The following is a 27,275-nucleotide window of genomic DNA, read 5'->3' on the forward strand; positions in this document are numbered from 1 at the left end:
CAAGTTTGTGATGTCTTCTTACAAATTTGGCTAGCACAGGTGGTTTCCTTCTCTGTTCTTCAATAGGTTCATCTTGAAAAATAATTTTAGGTTCATTTCCTCTTTCTTGTTTAGGTTCTAGTCCAAGTTCAGCATGATCAACATACTCTCTCTAATGGTCGAAATTGCCTATCTGTGACTTGATATCTTTAATCTATTGCTCAGTATACATTGTTTGTTGCTTGATAATATATTGCTCGACAATATATTGTTCCACTTCATCATTTCCTATCTACTAGGAAACCACAACTTGCATGGTTTGTTCATTTATTTGGAGTGCTAGGAGACCCATCATCAACATAGATGAATCTACTATAATCTTCAGGTTCTTCATTGAATGTAAGGTCATCTCTTTCTATAAACTCATCAACTTTCACATTTGCGCTTTCCACAACTTTGTTAGTGTTAGAGTTTAAACACTTGTAAGCTTTACTCTTGGTGGAATAAACTACGAATATAGCTTCATCACTCTTTGCATCAAGTTTTCCATTCCTATTATCTTTGAATATATAGTATTTACTTCCAAATATTTTGAAATATTTCACATTAGGAGCATATCCATACCATAGTTCAAAAGGTTTAGAATGTGTACCTTTTTTTACTTGTACTCTATTTAGGGAATAGACAAGAGTACTGAAAACTTCTCTCCAATATTTATTTGATACATTATCCTCCATCATCAATGTTCTTGCACAATCCATTATTGATCTATTTCTTCTTTTAGCTATCCCATTTCAAGGAGGGGTCCTTGCTATTGACATCTATCTTTTGATTCCTTTGTCATTGCAAAATATATTGAACTCATTGGAAACAAGTTCAATGCCTTTATTAGATCTCAAACACTTTAAACTCTTCCCTATTTCTTTTTCAACTCTAGCTAAATACCACATGAATTACTAAAAGGCATCATATTTAGCTTTAAGAAAAATCATGGTCATCATCCTAGAATAGTCATAAACAAATAGAATGAAATAATTATCTTCACAATATCTTTGAACACAATAGGTCCACATAGGTCAATATGAACCAATTCTAAAATATCACTAGAAGTGTATGTTTTTCTCTTGAAATTGGACTTGGTCATTTTTCCCAATTGCCATTGTTGACACATAGCATTATCAAGATTCTTTAGTTTAGGAAACCCTCTTTCTTTATTTTATAGATATTTCTCAAATTTTAAAAATTCACATGACATAAAATCTTGTGCCATAACCAAACATCTTCTTGTTGTGCAAATAAACATGTTTCATTAGATAAATCTAGGTAGAACAAGTTACCTCTTTACTGATCACCACTTCCAATTAGCTTACCATCAACATCATATATATTTTCCTTCCTATGATGGAATTCAACTCTATAACCTAATTTTTTCAACTATGAAACACTCATTAGATTATAGTTTAGTCTGTCAACCTAGAAAACATTGTCACATTTGATCTCGTCAGTCAATTGAATTGAACCTTTACCTTTTGCAACACATAGAATATCATCACTAAATTTAACACATCCACCTTTGTATGGACCGATATCCTCAAATTTATCTCTATTACCAGTCATATGATTGGAACAAACACTATCAATTATCCATAGATGTCACTCTTTTTCACATATGAGATTAATGTAGTTTTCTCATCTTCATCAAGATCTTCTTTTCTTAGAAACATAGACAATTTCATCATGATTACTTTCAGATTCAATGTCAATTTCTTCTTCAACAATATAATAAGATTTCTTACCTCTATCATCTTTTTTTTTATTTCTAGGTAGTCTTGGTCATCTCTTCTTCCTTTGTACTTGCTTTCCTTTCTCTCATCCTTGCCTTCTCTTTCAAGACAGCTAGTAGCAATATGACCAACCTTGTTGCACAAAAAAAAAAGGTAATTTACCTTTGTATTTACCTTTTCCTCTTCCAAATATCTTTAGAACAAGGGCTTCAAGTTCATTAAGTTCATCATTAGAACTATCACTATCATTCTTCACATGTTTTCCTTTCTTTTTGCTAAGAACCAGTTGTGACTTAAAAAAAGATTCAATAGTAGTAGGTGTGTAGTTATCAAAGGTATACATCTTAAAAGTAGTAAGTCTACTAATTACACCTTCCAAAGTCAAAGTGTTACATGGAGTAAATCTTAGCTCTTGAATTACAAAAACTCTAATGGCATATATAGGGAGTAGGGTCCTCAATACCTTTCTTATCATGGTTTCATCTTCAATTGTTCTATTTTCAACTTGAATAACATTAACAACTTCCTTGATTCTTGTATAGACTATACTATATTCTCACCTTCCATCATTCTCATTTCATCATATTTACCTCTTAGACTTTTTGTTTTGGCTCTCAAGGCATTGTCATCACCTCCATATATAGCCTTCAGTTTATCCCACATTTTCTTTTCACTGTCACATTCATTTATGTCATCAAACTCAACATAGCTTAGAGCTAAGGTAATCTCCAACATTTCTTGATTGTGTTCTTGTTTTTATTTTTTTTGTTTAACTATCAAAGGAGTAGTAATTATTTTCACATAATCATTGTCCACATAATTAAGAGTAGCATCACCTATACTAGATATATGCAACCTCATCAAGGTTTTCCATGAGGAAAGTTATCCTTGTTCAGCTTTGGTACCTCTCTTTTGTGAGTCATGATCTTTATCTTCATATACCTTCAAACTATTTTCCATAAGAAATTAGCTTTGATACCAATTTTTAGAAATTTTTAGAATAACTAAGAGGGGGGTGACTTAGCTATTGAAGGTCCATAAGTATCATTTAAACAATTAAACATTCAAGAATTCATTGTTCTACTTATCTTGTTGTTGCTTGGTCACTACTATATTGATAAAGAAATTATTGTCCTAAACATAACAAACTTACCACTAGTAAATTTTGAATCATTTTTTGATAAAAATTGGTCAAATTTTTGACAAATTGTTTTGTTGCTATTTTTGTCATAAAAAATGCAACAAATTCTTGTCAATGTTAGAATTTTGACAATGCATTTGGTCAAAAATGGCCTCCCTTGTTAATGAGACTATTGGTCAAAATATTGATCAAATCTTTGACCATGATGCCAAACCCATGATGACATCTTGTTGATGCGTTGGTCAAAATTTTGGCCAATTTTGGTCAAAATAAAAACCAATACTGGCCCTCGAACAATATGGTGATAACCCTAATGCTCATCACCATATCCATTTTCCTATAAAAGAGATCAGGAATCAAAGTTTCTTTATCAGTATAATCTATAGTGATCCTTCATATATCCATATTTCTTTTTCATCGTAACACATAGCGATACACATTTCTTCATCACTTATCACTATATCATGTTTACTCCAAACATGATGTGTGATCCTTTTGACCAATCACTATATTATATAGTGACCTTTTGAGAGATCATATTTTCATAGCCATAAGTTATGGTGATCATGTATTTTCTATGGTTGATCACCACAATACAATCCTCCCCTTTTTTATCCCCAAAAAAACTTATCACTGAGACATATAGTGATATAATATCTTTATCACTCATCACCAAGATGACTGTATTTAATTTCTCCTTGCTAGTAATTTCCAAGTGTTATAGCAATATATCTTCCCTATCTCTCATCACTATGTCAATTTTAAGCTTTCCTTACATAGCAATAGAAGAGATCCCTACATCTCATAGTGATGTAAAACCCAAGATTTCTTATGAGCATGAAATCATTGCTATAGTGTATATTGATTCATAAAGATTTATCACTATAGTTATAATGATATATCAAAAAATTATAAGGCAATGGTTATGATAACAAAATCTTTTGAGGGTTGACTCATTTGATGTAGCTTCTTTGATGCACAAAACTACACAACATCACCAAATCACAACAAGGAGTCCATTAACTTCAAACATTCTTGTGATTCTGCACAGGCACAAAAATGCACCATAGTTTTCAACCTAGTAGAAAGATATTCATTGCATATTTGACTCATTCAATGTATCTCCTTGCATGAAACTACACAACATCATGAGATTGCAATAAGGAGTCCCTTCGCTTCAAACAATTTTGTGATCTTACACAAGTACAAAAATACACCATATTTTTCAAACTACAAATATTGAATGAGAAGAAAGATATTCATTCAATATTTGACTCATTCAATGTAGCTCCTTTAATGCATGAAACTACACAATTTTTTCATGCACCCAAGAATCTCTTAAATTGCACAATATTTTCATAACACATAGCAATATGTGTCTCTTCATCACTTATTGCTATGTCATGTTTACACCAAATGTGATGTACAAGCCATTTGACCTATTGCTATAATATATAAAAACCTATACTTCTTTGCCATCATAACACATAGCAATACATGTGTCTTTATCCCTTATCACCATGTTAGGTTTACTCCAAACAAGACATGTGATCCTTTTAACCCATTGCTATATTATATAGCAACCTATACTGCTTTATCATCATAACACATAGTGATACACATATATTCATCGCTTATCGATATGTCATGTTTACTCCAAATGTGACATGTAATCCTTTTGACCTATTACTATATTATATAGTGACCTTTTGAGAGATCATATTGCAATTGCCATAAGTTATGATGATCATGTATTTTTTATCATTGATCGCCAAAACACAATCCTCCCCTTTTTTATCACTCCAAAAACTTATTGCTAAGACATATAGAGATATAATATCTTTATCACTAATCACCAAGATGACTATATTTCATTTTTGCTTGCTGATAATCACTAGTTGCTATAGTGATCTATATTCCTTATTGGTCATCACTATGTCAATTTTGTGCTTTCTTCACATAGTGATAGAAGAGATCACTACATGTCATATCAATATAACACCTAAGATTTCTTATGACCATGATGTCCAAGGTTCACTATAGTGGCAAATAATCACAAAATGGAAATTGTTACCCAACAACCAACATCAATTTGGAAAAGTTTTACACATATGCAGGTTGACACATTGCCCCAAGTTTACCAAATATAAGTCAAACAACTAGGCCCATCACCAGAGGATTTATGTCATCAGATCACATTTCAAAATGAAATAGCCAATTAGAAATATTTTTGGCATATGAAAAATTAAACACTTTCACCTATGATTTGCCACATGATATTTTTGGATGGCCTCAATTGGCCCTTGGTTTTAAAAAAAAATTTAGGAGAGGGACAACATTCACCACCCAAATATATAGTTGCATGTGCACACAAATTCAAATTTTCCATCTATATTATGCATGGTCATATAATGGACAAACCATATTCACCATGAAAATTCTAGAATATGGATTTTTCTTATGTGGGCTTTGCCAACTATTTGGTATGCCCTATAATTCTCATAGATTTCACCACAAAAGAGTGGTATAAATACATTCATAGATAAGTAGGTTGTCTTAGTTCTAATTAGTATTCATTTCTAAAGTTTCAATTTCTCATACTATTGAGATCATTGTCGAGCAAGCCATGAGTATAATGACTACATTTTTTAGCCAAAGGTAAGTAACCTAGACCCCTATCTATCTATTCTCTATCATTTTAGTTTGTTCTTATATGTAGTAGATACAAGTTAGACTATTAGTGGTTAGTTATCAACTAGGACAACTATGGTAACCAAGGAGACTTATGACATCTATATTTTAAACTGTAGGTCATGTAACAACCAATGAATACTATTTAGATAAATATATGTAATAGACTATAGTCAATTATGAATTTTTAAATAACTTGAATTTTATGGCAACCTATACTTCTTCAGAGATGTCAAACATGAACAAGGGTAAGAGTCCTACATGTGGTGGAAGTCAAGAAAGGCTAGCCAAGTGTACTCACACCGTGGCATCATATTTTGGTTGCAAAAATTAGGAAGCAACATCATCACAAGTACATTTACAAGATTCCTAGCAACTACCACTACTAGTTCCACTGGCACATATTGAAGAAGTTGGCAAACCTAATATATTTGATCACAATGAACTTGCAGAAGATATTCAGGTAAATAGCCAAAGTAGCCAAGATCTAAAAATCAATAGCCAGAGTAGCTAGAATAATATAATAGACTATGGTGATGGTGCACAACCAAGGAAGGGAAAAAGGAAATACAATGAAAAAATTGGTGTGAAATCCAACAGAAATTGGCATTGGGATGTATCAATCAAGAATTTTCAAATAGACTGGGCCTCAAAGTATCCATTCATTGAACCTGTACACAATCCAAAAGAAGGTGAGCATTTGGTAGAATTCACATGTATGATATGCTCAAGGATAAATAAAAAGGAAAAGAGGTTGCAGCAAAAAATTGACACCATAGAAAAGCATACGGGTAAAGTTTATGAGAAGCAAATCATAGATGGAGTGGAAAAAATAGTTACAAGATGGAAATCCAAGGAGGAATGTCAACATATTAAGAATGTAGAAATATTTGAATTCTAGGAGAAAAATATAGACGAAGCCTACTAAAGTAAAGGGCTCCATGGAATATCTTATTAGAAAAGTAACAGAAGTTCAAGAAATGGGTAAAGTTCTTTAGTTAAGTGCTGCATTCTATATTTTAAGAAAATAGCATGCCATGACATACTACCCATCATTGAGTACTTTATTACACTTTACAAAAGTTTTTTACTATGTGAGGAGTCACTGGTTAGTAAATAGTGGATGGCAATGGACAAGTTGTCTTGCTGAGGTTGAAAAGGAAGATATCAAAGCAAAAATTAAAGAGTTAAATTTCATTGCATTATCTTTAGATGAGGTGATAGCAATAGACAATACTTCTTGGGTATGCATGCATGTCTATACTATATACAATTTTGTCTATTAACTATTGTTAAAATGAGGGACAATTCAACGGTAGAAAACATATTTGAACTAGTAAAGAGTTCCCTAATTGAATATGGAGGTATAGATGAAGTAACAATTGCCCAAAAGTTGGTGTGTGTTAGAGTAGATGGAGCTTCAGTAATGCAAGGCTACAAGAATGGTCTTGTCACAAAGTTAAAAGAATTTTTTGTACCTTACTTTTTGGCATTCAATGCATGGCTTAGAGAATGAATCTAGGTTTTCAAATTGTCAAGAACTCTCCACAAATATATAGAGTTGAATTTTTAATCAAAGAGATCTATAGGCACTTGTTTCATAATCTTAAATAATTCAGGGAATTTCAACAGTTTGTTGAGGGCCTAACTAATGGGAGAAAGATTCTTAAGGAAATGATACTAGATGGATCTCTTTGTATGGACCATCTCATCAAGTTTTTTCTAAATATCCATCATTGCTCGATACAGTGGAATCAACTCGTGTTGATTAGGGTGGTCAATAGAAATATGGTGATTTTCTTGAAAGGTTAAGTAATGTAGAGAATATATTAACATTAGAAGTCATTCTCCCATTGCTAGAGGAAATGTGAAATATAGTGAATAAGATCCAAGAAAAATATGTGTATATTTCATAATACAATACATTTCATAAAATGGCATGTGTGGCCCTCGATAATCTCCATAGAAATTTAGATTCATTTTCTATGGATGAAAAACTTTTAGGATGGATGAGAATCATATATTTGGATAATCCTAATAAATTTTTAAATATTGATGTAAAGGGGGAATTATGTGCCAATATATGGGTTGTTGGGATTCCAATTCACTACTATGGAAGGCGCATGTCTATGAGAAAGGAAAGAAACCCACACACCAAAAACTAACTATCACAAAGGAAGAATTTGACCAGATTGTTGAGTCTATAATGAATTTTGTAAAGGATATTTCTTATAATCTTTACTCAAAAATTACAAAAAGATTGCCTCAACATGAATTGCTTGAATCAATGTTTGATGTGTTTCCCCTCTACTGGAGTTTAAGAAGTTCTAAAGATTTTTGAGGTAATTTAATGGTTTTAATAGATCAATTTTGCAAAAATAAAGAAATCAATGGGGTGACTATAAATGGAATTTTAGATGAATCTCATTTGAGAGAGCAGTCCTATCATTTTGCCTATGCAATGATGGAGCACTATGATCTCATGTGGAACCCTAGAGAAGAAGGATCAATAACCAAACATTGGACAAATCTAGCTTAGAGAAAAGTGTTGTGAGGTTCAATATTATAATTTTTCAAGCTTACTAAATTATTTTTAACCATGATATAGGGGTCTATGGAGGATGAGAGAGTTTTCAATGCTATGGGGTTCCTAAAATCAAAGGTAAGAAATAAACTAGATAATAATTTGGAAAATTATCTGACGTTGTATACATTTAGATATAAAATCACTACTTTTCCTTATGAAAGGGCACTGAAATTATTGATGAAGAAATGCACAAGAAGAGGTTCGGGCAACATTTCAAACAATGAGATCAATAACTCAAGAAGTGATGCAATTTCTAGTTGTGGTAGCATTGATGTTGAAGCTTAGGATTACTATTAGAATGATGAAGGTATGCTTATTCGGGAAAGCATGGAGCATGGTGGACCATTTGAACTTGATGTCAATGAATCAGAAGAATCAAATGATAAGATGATGTGGCAAGTTTAATAGTTATAGTATGATGTGTCGATTCTATATTATTATCTAAAGCTAATCATAATTCACCTATCATGCATAACAAGTTATATCATTTTTTGAATGTCTAATTTCAAACAAACAAGTACATTTTTAAGTTAGATGATGTCATGATTCATGAATCAAGATTCATTCAAATTTTACCATTACTATTTTTTATATTTGCATTATTATGCTTATATGATATGTTGTTATGGTACAATGATAATCCTTGATGTCCTTTGTGAAAATATAGAAAATAAAATGATAATATTCAATTATTTCAATTTGCAAAAGTTATATTTGAATGCCAAATTTCATAATCATAAGTTAAAATTACTAGATTTACAACTACAACATTTAGCAAATGACCCTAACTTCCCTTGTATACAAATATAAAAATAAGGGAGCAACAAAAACTTCAGGTCATTTTGCCTCATGGGAAGAGTCTTAGACTCTTAGACTAGCATCAAATTCAGTATCAATTACTTTTTTTGCCTTTGCATTTGATAGGACTTCTCTTAGTAAGAAAAATAGCATTTTAATTCTACTATGTTTATCCTATTCAAGAAATAAAGTTCAAACTTTAAAATCATATTAAACAATTACAAATTGAAATAAATTAAACACTACAAAGATGAATAAAATCACTTTCCAAGTGTCACATTATACATACTCTGATGCCTGATGGATGTCTTATGATATGAATGAAGATTCGGTCAACTTTTTAAGGATGTTGAAGTCTTATTTATTTGGTGTTTTACCATTTTTTATGTTATATTAGATGAGCTTTAACTTCATTAGACTTCCATATTTGGAAGATTTACTTGAAAGAAACATTACATCCAATAGTGCATTCAGATTTGCCACTGGTTTGATGCAATTCAAAATGCCTTTAGAAGTTGAATCCTGAGGAAACTTGACTACAAACATCATTTTGGCCTCCAACTTTTTTTGGTAAGCTTCCCTACCAATGAATGACATTGATGAATTTCTAGAGCAAGGAGTAGGCAAACCAAGACTTATCATTAATTTTTCTCTATCATCTATCTTGCTAAGTTTTCTCCCAATTGAATTCAAATATTCCTCTCCTTCCCTTACACTCTAGCATTTTTGAATGATAGTTGATGTCTTTACTGATGCACTAACATGGTCATGAACTACTTGGCTGGCCAAATACCTATCACTATGTGTGTTGATTATGTGTATAATCTATCTTGCAGTCTTCTCAAGCTTAAAAAGGTCATTGTTCTTCTCAATCTACTCTTTGATACTCCCACAAACAACTCAAAAACTTTGATGTAATTCAAACCAATCACACAACCTATCATTATTTGCCATAATTTTCCCCCAAAATTTTTCTTTGATTAGTTTAACTAAATTTTTTATTTTTCAATTGACTCAGAGAAGTTTTTCTCTAAGGTTTTGATTGTTTTATTAGCCTTTTGTACCTCTTGCACCATTTGTGACAACTAATTATTAGTTTATTTCTTTATTACCTCTACTTTCTCTATTGGAATATTCAAATGGGAAGAGTACTTCTGAGAGGGGGAGTGAATTAGAAGTATCCCACTTTTAACCTTTTATAATCCTTTAAAATAAATAACTAAAAATAAGATGCATGCATGTAAACATATTAAGTAAACATAAAGCAAACACATGCAATAACACACATAACACCAAATTTGGTAACCCAAAAACCCTCTAGGAATAAGAAGGTAAAACTAGGGTGGGGATGATACCCACAAAAATTACTGCAGTAATAATTGTTTGACCACTTCTAATGGTCTTCCCTGTGAAAGGATTTCCCTATTAAAGGCTTTACACTGTGTCAATAGTGACCTAGTTAAAGGATTTACAAACACTTTACATGAAGTGTCACCCTGTTAAAGAATTTAGTCACCTCTTCTAAGGATCTACAAAATAACTTTAAGCTAACCTATCAACATAGGGTTTTCATTATCTAATACAATTGCTAGAGTATTAGAAACCTTTGACCTGATTGTTTACAATTTTCAATTGTTGATTTTAGGCACTTGATTTTCTCACTCTGATGTGATCCTCATTTGATCTGATATCTATTCGTATCCCTTGCTTTGTTCTAATTGACTAGATGTGTACTTATTTCTCAATTCACTAAGTCTATGATGCCCCTCTTGTTTACTCTATTCTGCAACTTTGCTATCTGCTTAGCAACTTCCTTGACTTCCCTTCAACAACAACATAAAATTGTGGGGTCTAAGCCTTATTATAAAGACTTCATAGACTTAGGGTTAGGTATGAATCTATGATCCATATTTAATCTTGAATTCCCACTCATTACTTGCATTTTTCTCATTAGTTGCATGCCTTCTCCATTTTTTTGATTGGTTGCATGCTAATTACATAGGAAATATAAAAGATTCATTCTTATCCTTATCATCCTTCAAAATCTTCCTATGTCAACTCCAAAAATAGTTTACATTTGAGTTTGTGAGGGCACAAACTCATATGTTGATTCTATGTTACTTGGTACATATTGGACTACTAGTGATCGACACATATACTTTACTACTTTGCTCAGCACCTATTGCATTCTGTCTTGCTCAGCAAATGTATGACTCTTTCTCACTTGGCATATGTAGTGTTCTAACTTTCTCGGCATCAACTATGACTTGGCAACTATATATCACTCAGCACCTATATAATGCTCGACACCTAAAGTCACTTGACACCTGTTGAAAATATGACTCAGCACATATTGTGGCTTGGCATACATATTGTACTCGGCTTCAATGTAGAAAGTGGTTAAGTGTGTTGACACTCAAATATAAAAACCATTCTAAGACCGACATTCTCTTCTCATTGTTTTTCTTTTTCCTTCTTATTGTCCAATTCCTTATTAATGTTACTAGTTGTATGTCCACTAGACTCTAACTTTTTGAAAATATCTACTGTATATGCTCTTTTATTGTCAAGTTTTTTATTTATTTCTTGCAATTTGTCCTTGAGTTCTTTGAGTTTTTCATCAGCTTCCATATTAACATGGTTCAAAGTATCATTGAGTTTCTAATTGCTTTATTCCAATTGTTCCTTCAACATGTGGAGTTTTTCTTCTCTCTCTACATTTACGTCAGATAGCTTTTTATTGCTTTCTTCCAATTGTTCCTTCAAAATTTTCATTTCTTTCTCCATATTTTCTAGTTGAGGCTATGCACTTGGTCCTTGAGAGGAAGCACTTGTAATCCTTTTCTCAATTTCTTTGCACCTATTATCTATTGCTTTCTCCTTTACCTTTGCATTTTCCAAGTCTACTTTTAACTTTTCAATTTCCTTCTCCAAACCTTTTTCTCTCTCTACCTTGAATAGTGAACTATAGACCACAAATTTGATCTTTTTTGCTACACAAACTTTTTCCACATTTTTTACTTTGAAGAAATCCATAGATAGTGTGCTAACATGAAAATATGATGGACTTGTCTCTCTCTAGTGGATTATTATCTAGCTATGGGGGACAAACAATCATAAACTCCATCATTTCTTTATTGGTGTTATATGTTGCAAATATCATACTCGATGCAGGTTCTTGAGATTGAACCACCTCAAGTACATCCTTCTTGAATACCTTATTATTTTTTCTATTCATTTTTATGGTTTCTTGAAAATTTGATATAAAATTATTGAATTCAAAATTTGGATCTGTGGATACAATTTGATGCTTGAAAGGAGAAAGAGCACTTGCAACATTGTACTTGTCTCCACTAATGCCCAAGGTTGTAATAATTGCATTTTGAGGATTACCAATACCAACGGCATCACCCCTTCCTAATCCTGCCCCACCACTACTAACAAGTAGAGTTTTTGGACTGTTTTAAAGGTTTTGTGCTAAGGGAGTTGAGACTAGCATTGTATTAGTATCGGTATCTGAAACCTTTTGCTTCTTTGCATAGTGACCTTCAACTCTAGGGGTGGAAATCTTGTTAAATTTTAGTTGCATCACACCTTTTGTAGAGGAAACAAATTGGGAGATTATATATCCATCTATGACAAAAAAATTCTTGGGTTCACCTTTTTTTTGAATCTAATGGGTTATCTGACTCATCTTCAATGTTTGGTTTATGACCACATTTTGGTACATCTGGTACAGAGAGTGGATACCAATTTCCTTGACCTATAATGCCCACCCCACCATCACTTGGATAATCCATTCTTTCTATCATATTTTCCCCTATGCCATATTTTTTTCCTTGTCTATTGATTAAGTACAACATATTGTCCAATTGCTATTGAATCAAATATACTACTACTTGGAGTAGTGGATTTAGTGGAATTAGTGGTAATGCATTTGACTATGGATGAAGGAACTTTACAAACCTCATGCTTATTGCCTTCATTAGTTGCATCATTTTGTGTTGCTATTACATCTAGATACTCATTATCCCATAATTTGCTAAATATTTCATCTTCAACTAAGTCTTCAAAATTTGTTAAAGTGTTTGGTTCACTAAGATTCTTCCTTATCTCCCAAAATGCATTAATTTTTTATTGACACTACTTTACAGCTACACAATCATGATTTATGGCATCTAGAAGATGTTTTTTACTTGGATGATATGCTTTCTGGTAGAAATTATAGGATTTGATAGACTTCACTATTTCTTTCTGTCTATGCAATTCTTTAGTTTCTCCTAACAATTCATGTATTGAAATATTTTTTTCACTAGATAATTTTTCCATTTCTATTTTTATCTCTTCCCATGAGTCCATATTTTTAAATATTTCAATCAATGACACACTCTCATGTTGATATTTACTTGTGGAGTTCCCATTCTGTACATACTCTGTACCAATTATGTTTAGTGGGTCATACTACCAGTGCCTGGCAGCATCAAATTTAAAAACTACAAACAATTCTTCTACCACATTAAATTCTCTCCTCTCAAATGTGAACCCTCTGCATCTGATGGGCATTGACCATGAAACAATATATCTATGCTTTCCATCTATCGTACATATTCCAATGCAAATAGCCTCTCTATCACTTGTATAAGAAGTTTTTAGGATTCTACAACTTAATCATAAAATCTTAATACAGTACACTCTTCCATAAAGTACTAGTCAAACAATTAAATTTGACTTTCGAGATGAATTAATCATTTACAAGACACATGCAATCTAGGCATTGAAGTGCCTATAATTTTATGATAAAGTTGTGCCAAAAATAAGTCTAAAAAGTGGTTGTAGTTCCCTTGGGGATCACCCATCCTAATCATAATTGTCCATTCAAATATTGGTTTACCAAAATTAAGTTAAAGCTTTTTTGTTTCAAAAATTTGGCAATGCTTTGATAACAGAAGATAGCACAAGTAGGTCGTGTATCAAAATGTCTTCTATGATAGTGGGTCTACCCCTCATTTAATCATTAACAATTTTTTGCTCATGTGATGTATAATGTGCCCAATATAATTATATCTTACAGATTGTTTTAGACAATAAATATTGAAAATCATTTCTAAAATGCTAGCACCCACTTTCTCGTTACTTCCAAAACCTAAACACATTGATAGCTAAGATATAGTATCCTAAACCTACTATGAAAAAATATCCAATTTATAAGGAGGTTTATGATCATGAGGTAGATTGAATGAGTCTACTAACCCTTTGATATAATAATGTTTTTGGTCTAAACCTAACTTGTCATATGTTTTTGCCAATTTTTCTAGGTCAATGTGAGTTGGGTTTTGTTCTTCAAATCCTAGGTCCAATAGTCTACCATATTTACTCTGCATGATAGAAAAAATTACCTCCTATGTTTTTTGATTCACAATTTCCTTTCTATTTTCATCATAGTTTTCAGCACAAACTATTACAAATTCTGGACAAGGGAATACTTGAGAGAACCCCAAGCAGGCAATTCCACTAGTCCATGTTGCAACTTTGTTAACAATGGTCCCTGTCATGGTGTTCAATTTAATATATTTTGATTCTTTTTGTGCATCATTCCACTTATCTTCAATTGCATATATGATTTCCTTAATACTCCTTCCATAGATAACAGGATCCAAAATTCATGGAATTCATCAATAAAACCTAGCATTTTAACAAGTTTGTGCATGTCAAAAACTAGTTTCTAGGTCCCCTATATTTTCTTTTAGGTTACAATTCCACTACTAGTGCCACTACTTTTTTATGTTTTTGTCATTATTGAAAAATTTATAGAACTATACAAAAACACAAATTACAATTTACAAACATGAATAACATTTAAGTGCTAAAATGTATTTGTAATTTTTTACTTTTCAAGTTAAATAGCCAGTAAAAAGTAAACAATTTAGGCTTACAATGCATGATAAAGTGGAAATTAAGCCCTAAATTTTACAACCAATACTAGTTACTAAACTATCAATAAACAATGTGTTCAGGAATCAAGATCTTGGTTACTACCTAGAAAATTGAAACTATAATTGATAACTATTTTATGTGATGTTGTGAGTTGTCAAAGAAGACTAGATTTTTGCTGCTTGTAGCTCCAATTCTTTTACTCAAGCATGTGTTTGATATTAATTCTAATGTACATTGTAGAATGGATAGTTGTTTTCATAATTATTTGTGAAACCATAAATGTACAATTGTTATAGCATAATTTAGGATTAACTCTAATAGTTATCACTAATTTATGAAGACTTCTTTACAGGGGAAATTTTGAAACAAAATTGAAGGTAGCCAATTCAGCTTGAGATAAATCTTGAGCCATCAATCTTTGATGCTCCAATGATGTTAGTCATTGATCTTTATATGTCCCATTACTACACCATGGTCTAAATCAATGCCACATTGTCTTCTTTATGACCCAATTCTCATATGACACATGTCTTCCTTCTATGGCATTTGAGAGAGCAAGACTACTGTAGCCAAAATCGGCCCAAAATATGACTAACATCATTCGATCTTTGTTGATTGAATAGTGTGTATCATTGTATAGGATGTGATGCTACAATAGATGGTATGTCAAGTATGCCATATGTCCTCTTCCTATGGAATATGTGCATACAAGTTGAGTGTTGTTGAAATCAACCCAAAATTCATTTGGAGTCATTGATCTAAGTTGATCAAACAATGGTCAACTTGATTCCCTGTCTCACATGTTAGTATGGTATCCACCATCCATGTCAAAATTATTATCAAATAGTTACTGGTATTACATGTAGGCCACATGTCTTCTCTCCAGAGTGTTTGGGAAAACAAGTTGACTGCTACCCAAATCAGCCCAAAATACATCTTGAGCCATTGATCCTTTCTCATCCAATGATAGTAGTGGCATCCCCTTTATTATATTAACACTTGCATTATCATATTAAATTATAACTAGCAGTTGTGCATTTATGTACTCGTAATGATTAGCCAATAGGAGTCATTTGCTCATATGAATGTGAAAGAAGAAGATTTCTACTAAGACCTTTTAGATTTTATATAGCAATAGTTAATATTTTTAAATATTTTTAGTTGTTAAATCTTAGAAAATTTATATAATAGTCTACGAATTCTACTAATAAGAAATATATGATCAAATCCTACATTGGAAATATAATGTAAATTACCTATCAACCCTAATAAACAAAAATCAAATTGTCACAGACTCATAGTGTAAATATATACATAGTTTAACTATTGATAATGACGATCCATACATAAATGAAGCTCTTGTAAAAGAAAAAAGAAAAGAAAATAATTTCAATTTTCAAAATTAGAATATATTTTTTTGTAATACATATAATTTTTTTAATTGTAGATAATAAAATAAAATTTGATATTTATTTATTTTTAAAGAATCTCATATCATAGAAATATTATTTCATGGGTATGGTTGATAGTATTGATCTTTTTCTATAAAATTGAAATTATAATTATTAATGTTCATATATAAAATTTAGCATTTGACCTAGAAAAATAAGGGAATTTTAATTGTCACAAATAATAGCACTATAAATACTAAGATTTATGTATAGTTAGTTGGAATAGATATTACAAACACCATCTAATTAACAAAAATAAAAAATGAAAAGCATTTGTTTCACATTTTTAAAATTATTTTTCTTCACAAATATGTGAATAATTTTATATTTATATTAATTTTCTATCAAATATAAAAGCAGTAATAATTTATTTATAAATTGAATTAATTGAAATTCAAAAAATATTTATATTAGTGTACTATTGTCTATTGTAAGAAAAAAATATTTTGTTGATAATTTATGGTGCCTTTTCTACATTACATGACTATCAAATTGAAGTAATTAATAGTAATTGACAATATTGTTTACATGTTCAAAATATATATGAAATTGAACAAACATATATAATAGAAAGTAGATGTGAATCTATGAACTGCGAGATCTACAAGAAATCAAAACAAAAACTTGCCAAAACATTAAAACTAAGATTGAGAAGAATAAAATTACATTTTTGAAAATTAGAAAAATATATTTTTATAAATATCTCATTGGAAAATCAATTGTAAAGAGGTCTTACAACATTTTCGAAGAAATAATATTTTTTGGGAGCAAAATCTCCCAAATCTCCCACAATAAGCCTATTGGCTTAATTAATTATAATATTAATTATTATTATATTATAATAAAATCAAGATTCTATTAAGACTTGTCCATTTGTGCAATGTGCATTGAATTTCACACTAAATCACTTACATCTAGAAAATATATATCTTATATTATGCTTTTGAAGATGCTTAAAATATAATTAACTTTAAGGACCTAATACAGTATAGTTGAATTATTCGAATTCAAATAGCATACTAAAAGTTTTAATTAAAAAGTGATTATGATATGAATAGTTAAGCATTCATATGTAGCATATTTATTAGTTATTATAGACTAGAGATGACACATATCTTTTTTTTGGTTGCATTTATAAAACTGGTTGAGCATGCCCTGCATTTTCCCAAAAAGCATTTATGGTCATTGATCTAACATGATCAAATGGTGCTACTATGCACATAGTGATTTCACACTTGATAATGTTTACCATGTGTCTTCTTTCTAGGGCTTTTGGGAAAGCTAGTCAACTATTGTTGAATTTAGCCTAAAAATCATCTGAAGTCATTGATCTTTGTTCATCCAACAATCATTGTAGCATGACCTTTTAACTTTAAAATATTAGTAACATAGTTCTTAAATATATCAGAATATTTCTAATTTTAAAAATGAAATAGTTTTTGAATGATACTTTAAATTTGATTGTAAAAGTAACTATTAATTAAATTGATTGTTAAATGTGAAACCTCAATAAGTTAATTTTAATTCAATGTTAAATGTTATATTTTGTTTCTTAACAATTTAATAGAAAAATTGGAAAATGACAAAATATTGCATAAGTGAGCATAGTAATAAAATACAATTTTATATGGAACTCCAAAAAATTTATTGATATTCATTGTCACTTGAAAATTACAGTTTGAAGTATAGTCTAGAAACTCTAGAGGCATGTATAGTGATTTTAATTTGATAAAACAAAATAGAAAGTGAAACTAGACTTCAGGGGAAAACCCTAGTACTAATGTACTAGTCATTGTAGAAAGCACAAGACTATACTAAGGTTGTGAGTTCTTCTAGCCACAGGTTGTCCTGTGCCACTTCATCTAGGTTATACCATTTCCAGAGAAACTCCAAGCCAATTCGGGCCCATTTCTTATGGTGCTTCAATTTCCTAGTAGTCAAGCCCAACAAAAATGGTTGTAGGGCCACATTTTGGCTAGGTTCCAAAAGCGTATGGATTTCACCTACTTAAGGGATCCTCACCCATAATTCTGCATGAGCAACAATATCAATGTCATCACCCAAATATTTTTCTTTAAAAACCTTCCTCAAGAGTAGAAAAATGTCATCCCTTACTTCTCCAAGGTCAAGTAGAGAGGGTAGAAAATGGGACATAATTTTAGTGTTGACATGATACCTATTCTCATTCTCCAAAAATTGATGCCCTAGAACCATTTTCACAACATGAATAGTTAAGTTCACAACACTAGCTGTAGAAGGAACAACCTATTGTAGATTGAGAAAAGGTTTTCACCAAGGACTTCACCTAAAAAGGCCTCCTATTCCTCTTCCAATTTGCATGTTAGGAAAATTGGAGTGGCCATCTTGACTACAGAGCATGTTAGATTGTGGTGAATGATCACGAAAGTACTATACACACTTCATAAATTTTTTGGGGCTCCGAAAAAAATTTGGGCCCTATTTTATTAGGATTTTGGGCCAACATGTAATTATTAATTATAACCCTAAAGCAATAAAAATACTTGTATGAAAGAGCTTAGGGTTAGGGATTATTTCATAGCTGTGATGCAAAATTGGTTCTTGTGACGGTATTGAGTTGTAAGGGATTACAGATTGTAATCAGATTATAATCACTGGATCATAATAATATTGGACTTGCTATTTGGTGGATGTAGCCCAGGGATCAAGTGAACCACATTAAATCTTGGTGTCTTATGTTCTTTTTTGTGTGATCTATTATTTTCTGTTATTGGTTATATTTGCATGTAATTTTTATTTGTGTTCATGGTTTAATCCTAACAAGTAGTATCAGAGCGAGGTTGTTTTTTAGGTATCCTCTACAAGAAAGTCTCACAGTTGAGTGGGAGTCTCATGGTTGAGTGGGAGTGATGGTAGACGAGGGTAAGTTGAGGATTGATAGGTTTAATGGAAAAAAATTTCAGTTATGGAAGATGCAAATGGAAGACTATCTTTATCGAAAGGATTTATGGAAGTCATTGAAAGGCAAAGCCAAGAATCAGGGATCTATTTCAAATGATGAATGGGATCTTTAAGATAGAAAGGCACTTAGAAGCATTCGATCATGCCTAGCACCATCAATGGCATTTAATATTACAAAAGTGAAGACAACAAAAGAGTTGATGAAACCCTAGTGACACTATATGAAAAGCCCTCCACTTCAAACAAGGTATTTCTCATGAAGCATTGATTTAATATGAAAATGTTAGAAGGTGGATTTGTCGCAGATCATTTAAATGAGTTTAACACTATTACTAGTTAGTTATCTTCTATGGGTATCAATTTTGAGGAGGAAATTAGGGCTCTCTTGATTTTCCGTTCTTTGCCTGAAAGTTGGAATGGCTTGGTAATGGCTATGAGTAATTCTATTCCTAGATCTAGTACCCTAAAATATGATGATGTGATCGATGTTATTTTGAGTGAGAAAAATCATAGGAAATCCTTAGGTGGATCTACATTAGGAAGTGCTTTGAATGCACAAAGAAGGAGTGGAACAACTAAGAGAGGAATTAATTCTAGAAATTGTAAGAAATGAAGAGGAAAGTCAAAGGGGAGGAGGTCTCAATTGTGAGGACTGAACGACTATTGGTACTATGAGAAACTAGGTCATAAAAAGAAATATTGTTGGAATCGAAAGAAATATGGAGATAAACTAGATGGATACAAGGAGGAAAATGTGGTAAGTAACAAATCCAAAGAAGATGCTTTGCTCCTATCTTTAGAAAGTGTTGATGATTCATGGGTTTTAGATTCTAGTGCTTCATTTCATGCTACACCTCATAGAGGTTATTTCATTGATTATATCCAAGGGGATTTTGGAATTGTTTATTTGGGGGACAATGAACACTATTAGATTGTTGGAAAGGGAAAAATTAAGATTAAGTTGTAGAATGGGAATCATTGGCTACTACATGAGGTAAGACATGTTCCAAGGCTGAGTAGGAATTTAACTTAAGCAAGGCAACTCGGTGATGAGGGTTGTGTAGTAAATTTTAATGATAAAAGTTGGAAGGTTTCAAAAGGTTCACTTATAGTAGAAAAAGGTGTGAAAGTAGGCACCTTATGTCTTCGTACAGGTCATATTGTTCCTTCTACTTTAATTGTTTCAGAGAAAAATGAATGTTTAGGAACAATTGTGGTAGTTGAGCAAGGAGAACAAATAGCTACTATAGATTCTGATATAGCATTGAGGCACAATAGACTTGGGCACATGAGTGAGAAAGGTATGAAAGTACTTCATTCAAAGCAAGTTTTACTAGGGATGAAATGTGTTAATATAGATTTCTATGAAAGTTGTGTGTATGGAAAACAAAAGAGAGTGAGTTTTGTAAAGATTAGGAAGGAAAACAAAAGGTAGAAATTAGAGCTTGTGCATATAGATGTATGGGGACCAACTCAAGTATCTTCCCTTGGTGGGTCTCATTATTATGCTACATTTATTGATGACACAACTAGAAAAGTATGGGTTTATTTCCTTGGACATAAATCTGATGTATTTCAAACTTTTAAGAAATGAAAATGCTTGGTTGAAAATAAGACCAGTAAGAAATTAAAATATCTCAGATCTGATAATGGTGGTGAGTATTGCAATCATGAATTTGAAGATTATTTCTACACTAATGGTATTCATAGATAAAAAACTATTCCAAGGACTCCATAGGAAAATGGAGTGGTTGAACACATGAACAAGACTATAATAGAGTGCACAAGGAGCATGAGGTTACATGTTGGGTTGCCCTTACACATGTGGGTGGAGGCTATCAATACTATTGTATATTTGATTAATAGAGGTCTCTCTACTCCTTTGGGTTGTGGTATTCTAGAGGAATCATGGACTAGTAAGAAGGTGGGTTATTCTTTTCTCAAAACCTTTGATTGTGAAGCTTTTTCTCACATAGATTCTAAAAATAGAACCAGGCTGGAAGCTAAGTCAAAGAAATGTGTATTTGTTGGATATGGAATTAATGAATTTGGTTTAGACTTTGGGATTTTGAAAATCATAAAATTTTAAGAAGCAGGGATGTCATATTCAATGAGAAAGTGTTGTACAAAGATATGTTGTAGCAACATGAAAAGAAAGAAAATGATTATGTAGTGCTAGATGATACTCAAAAGCTGATGTTCTAGGCATTTCTCATGATTTGCAATAACCACAAAAACAAATACCACACACACCAGTGAATGTTAGACAATCAACAAGGCAAATTAGACCTCCAGAAAGATTTTCTCCCTCTTTGTATTCAATTTTATGTACTAATGTTGGTGAACCTGAATGTTATGATGAAGTTGTGTAGGTGGATACTAAGATTCAGTGGGAGTCTGCAATGAAAGATGAAATGGACTCTTTGCTGAAGAATACGACATGGGATTTATGCAAGTTGCCTATAGGTAAAAGAACTTTACAAAATAAGTGGGTTTACACGTTGAAAGAAGAGGAAGGAGGTAAGAAAAGATTTAAAGCCAAGTTAGTTGTGAAAGGATTTGTACAAAAAAAGGGCATTGATTTTGATGAGATATTTTCTCCTATTGTTAAGATGACTTTTAACCATATTTTTTTAAGTCTTGTGGCTACTAAAGATTTGCATTTAGAGTAGCTTGATGTTAAAATATTCTTCCTTCATGGTGATTTGGATGAAGAGATATATATGGCTTAGCCATAGGGATTTGCGGTCAAAGGTAAGGAGAACTTAGTGTGCAAATTGAAGAAAACTTTATATGGCTTGAAGCAAGCACCTCAGCAATGGTATCTAAAATTTGATAGTTTTATGCATGAGCATGGATAAAATAGGTGTCATTCAGATCATTGTGTTAATTTTAAGAGGTTGGATGATGGCAGCTACATTATTTTATGTTTATATGTTGATGATATGCTTGTAGTTGGGTATAACATGGTTCACATTAAGGGGCTAAAACACCAATTAGAACATGCATTTTCTATGAAGGATTTGGGGGTAGCAAAACAACTCCTTGGTATGAAAATTTGTAGAGATAGGAAGAATAGAACATTGATGCTATCTTAGGCTGATTATGTGGAGAAGGTGTTGCAATGTTTCTCTATGGAGAATGCTAAGCTATTAGCACACCTTTACCTTGTCATTTGAAGTTGAATAAGGAGATGTGTCCTAAGACATAGGAAGAGGAGGATAAGATGTCCAAGGTACCCTATGCTTCAGCATAGGAAGCTTGATATATGTTATGGTATGTACTAGGCCAAATATTGTACATGCAATGGGAGTTGTTAGCAGGTATATGATTCATCCAGGAATTGAGAATTGGAATGCCATCAAATGGATTCTCAGATATTTGAGAGGAACATATAATAATTTTTTACACTTTGGGGGCTCTACTACTAATTTATAGGGCTATGTTGATGCAGATTTGGTAGGGGATATTGATACAAGGCAGAGTACTATAGGTTATGACTTTACTGTTGGTGGGGTAGCTATGAGTTGGGTTTCTAGGTTACAGAAGGTTAATGTTTTATCCACTATAGAGGTAGAGTATATAGCTACTACAGAGGTAGGAAAGGAGATGATATGGCTTGAGTTCTTCTTGGAAGAATTGGGACACCCTCAAAGGGATAATTATTTGTTTACAGATAGTCAAAGTGTCATTTATCTTACAAATAATTAAGCTCTACATTCAAAGACCAAACACATACAGTTGTGGTACCAGTTCATTTGGTCAGTTTTGGAGGATGGACAGTTAAAGCTAGAGAAGATACATATAAATGAGAATCCAGTAGATATGTTGATAAAGATAGTAACAAGGGAGAAGTTGAACTCCTCTTCAACTTTAGTTGGTCTTCTAGACTAAACATGAATAAAAGAATAGCAGAGTCCAGGGTGGTTTGATCCAGTTGGAGCCTCATGGAGTAATCAGTCTCCAAGTGGGAGATTGTTGTTTAGTGTGGAGCTTGGTTAGTCCCCAAGTGGAAGATTGTTAGATTGTGGTGACTGATCAGGAAAGTACTATACATACTTCATAAGTTATTTGGGGCTCTGAAAAAAAATTGGGCCCTATTTTATTTGGATTTTAAGCCGACATGTAATTATTAATTATAACCCTAAAGTAATAAAAATACTTGTATAAAAGAGCTTACAGTTAGGGATTACTTCATATTTGTGATGTGAAATTGGTTCTTGCAATGATATTGAGTTTTAAGAGATTATAGATTGTAATTAGGTTATAATCACTAGATCATAATAATATTGGACTTGTTGTTTGGTGGACATAGCCCAAGGATTGGGTCAAGCACATTAAATCTTGGTGTCTTGTGTTCTTTTCTGTATGATCTATTATTTTCTATTATTGGTTATATTTGCATGTAATTTTTATTTCTATCTGTGGTTTAATCCTAACAAAGCAAGGCCTACCACTCTACCAAACTACCACCAAGTAAACTAGACTAAAATTGAATTAGCACTTAAAGTATATGCCTATTACTAGACTATTAACTACCAAAAATGAGATGAGCAATGATGAAAGAAGCAACTGAATTACCTATAAATAAGTTGAGTGGATGAGAAATGGTCTTGACTCCCTACATATTTCTCCATCTAGCTTCTAGTTTATTTTTTTAAATTATTAAATCTTCGCAAATCTTCAACATAAGTGTAAGTTCATGCTACAAAATTTGTTATGTGTATGAAGCCAATGGAAAAGGTAATGCCACTAATAGTGACAAAGACATGTATGTGCTATCTACTACAAGTGGTGCAAGCTGGAAGGAAATGTGTCACAATTTTGGAGACTTGAACAAGGTTGAGGCTTCATTCCAAACATTTGGCCCAAAATAAACCTTTAGTTGTTGATATATTATCATCTAATGGACAATAGTTTGTAAATGGATGTTACTTGTTACACACATATGTTGGAGATATCAAATGATATTAGAAACATTTCCTAAAAATCTATCACTACATACATCAATTCCTAGTCGCATGTTGCATGTGTAGTATGTATTGTGTACTACTACTAACCAATAAGTACTTACTAGAAAGTGAAATTACCATTCACAAAAATTTAGAAAGTGAATTTATGATTACTATAAAATAACTAGAGCCCAAAAAAATACACCATGCCTACTAAAATATCAAATGTCAACAAAAAGGGTTTTACTTTGCATCTTCTTTACATTTTATCTTCATATATATATATATATAGATAGATAGATAGATAGATAGATAGATAGATAGAATATCAATAATGGTTGTGGTTTCCCTCAAAAAGGGAAGTGACAAAGCTTTGAATCATTACATTTCAAAATCATACACTTTCAATAATATGTTTTAAAAAATAAACTGACGATTCTTTATGTAACACTTCTTTTATCCTTCAAAACATCCCAAAAGCATTGAAGTTCCAAATTTTTTGCTCCATTGAATCTATAATTTGATCTTCCAAATTAGCATATTCAAGACCCATTTCAACAAACATTGCTCAGAGGTCTTCTTTTTCCATCTCCTTTTCAAGCTCTTTGATGGCATTCCTGAGATTAGCAAAGAAAACTTGCAAAGCTGCAATAAGCCTAGTAGGAAAGTCACTTTGTTCCTCATCCTCCTCTACAAAAAAATTTGGGTTAACAATAGTGCTTGTATTTTCATTTGACGATCCCTCTTCCATAGGTAGTCCCATTTTTGGCAACCATTGAGTAGGATGTCTGCAATTTAAATAATGATTTTTCAAGTAGATTCCACCATGCCATAAATGCAATAGGATATTCCACATATGTGTCATCCAGCCACATTCGTCAATGCATTATATATCTTCTTTTAATAGGAAGGAAAAATTGCCTAATCAAATATATATTTTTTCCAATAAATGAGAAGCATAACCTAATGCAATATTTTATTTTTTCCAACAAATGGGAAAAATTACCTAATGCAATATATATTTTTTCCAATGAATGGGAAAAATACCATCTACAATATATACCCTTTATATCAAAAGGGACAAAATCACCTTGATTTTATGAAATTTTGTAATGGTCAAAGAAAAATTTGCATCTAACAATAAACTTTTTGTAACATCAAAAAAAAATTTCACAAATAGAAATTAATTTTTTCCCATGAAAGTAATGTTGGATTCGCCATGAGTTTATATATTTTTTGGGGAGGGGGTTTCTTAAAGTTATCCCTAATGACATCATTTCTATAGTATATAGTGATTCATGAAGCTTTCTTGCTATAGATATAGCGATATATGAGAAAAGTATAAGGCAATGGTTATGATGACAAAACCTTTTGAGAGTTGACACGAGATACATATAATAGATTAAGATATGAATTTCAGAGAATGCTTATAAAATGAATGTTATCATGAAAAAAATTAAACAAATTTTGCAATAAACATCAACAAACTTGGTTGTAGCCAATTTTGATAGGATGGTAGTGATCATGATGTTCTATATGTCTACTGTGTTTTTATGTGGCTTTCCATATTTTATACTTCCCCTTTGCAATTGAAGCCTCTTGCAATAGGGAGAGATTGTAAGTGGCACCTACTTGTCAAACTTGAAGTGCAAGATAGAGGTGATAGAACGAAGCCTTTTTCAATGGATGAAATTTAGTGGACTCCATCTGAGTCTAACAAAGATGTAGTAACAAAGTTGCATGCAGCTATTCAACTATACAAAGTTGATGCATATTGCAAGAGGATCAAAGCGAGATGATATGGAATGTGGTTTCATCTATGTGACTCATAGGGACAACAACCATGTAAACTACAAGGAAGGCAATGCAAAATTATATTCTAGGTGATTAGAGATGCAATTAGTAGTTTGTGATTTTTATGAAATTGTAGCATAATCTTTATGATTTATACTTTGATTGACTATTCTTTATGTGCAACTATTGATGTTCTTTTGGGCCAAAAGATAACAAGACTAAATCACTAGCACAAAAATGTCATCATTTTTTTATTAAGAAAAGGGGGTGTTGATGCCACTTCAATGTAAAAGTTATGTTTGGTAGACCAAATGTCATTATTATCAGCTACACTAATATGTTACACATAGATGATGAAGGTTTATATTAACATGGGATAAATGATCCAAGCAATGAGTCACAAGCTCATGTTACCCCAAACCTATCTATTAGATTTAAGGCTTAGATAGAGTTACTTTTGGAAATAGATGTGTGTGTGGATGTTGTAATGGACAAACATCTGAGTGATCCATATTTTGTGGCTATGTTGCAGAAGTATACTTGCCTAACCTGAAAAGATGTCATGAATACTTGGAGGAGAGTTAAGTTTGGTTGAGCACAAAAGAATGTCAATGATAAAATTACTATTATTAAATGGGTAGAAGAGGATCAAACTAATTTATTTTATGGGAAAAAGCCACTGAAAGATGGCACACCTTTCATTATGGGTTTCCAAACCCCATGGATTCTTCATATGATGGTCAAACACTCTAATAATTTTGTAATATCGATGGATTCAACTTTTGAAACAAACAAATATGGTGTGAGACATATACAATTTTTTTACCATTAACACTTTATTCTTCTTCTTAATTGGAAATAACATGTCGCAAGTCATTTTTAACTTCTTAGTCAATTGCAATACTAGCTATATTCTCTAGTCATCTTTGAAAAATGTCAATTAAGGGTTCTAGTTATATAGGTTATCTCATCTCACAACAAGATCAATGACATTGAAGGTTGGCTCTTTTCCATATATAAGGAAAGTAGGCTAAAAATGGCTAGATAGTCAATACCTTCCTAGTTGATGATGCATGCGTCGAAATACAAGAAATTGAGTAAGGGATGCAATAATATATATCTTTGACTACATGTTTTAACTTTGTTAACATTTATATCTTTGAAGTTTTCCCCGATCAAAGGCAATGAATTTCATCTTCATGTCCACCAAGGCTACTTTCAACT

This window comes from Cupressus sempervirens, chromosome 9 (genome assembly GCF_028749045.1).
Source record: "Cupressus sempervirens isolate cs-2001-9-10 chromosome 9, ASM2874904v1, whole genome shotgun sequence".
In the NCBI taxonomy this organism is placed as follows: Eukaryota; Viridiplantae; Streptophyta; class Pinopsida; order Cupressales; family Cupressaceae; genus Cupressus; species Cupressus sempervirens.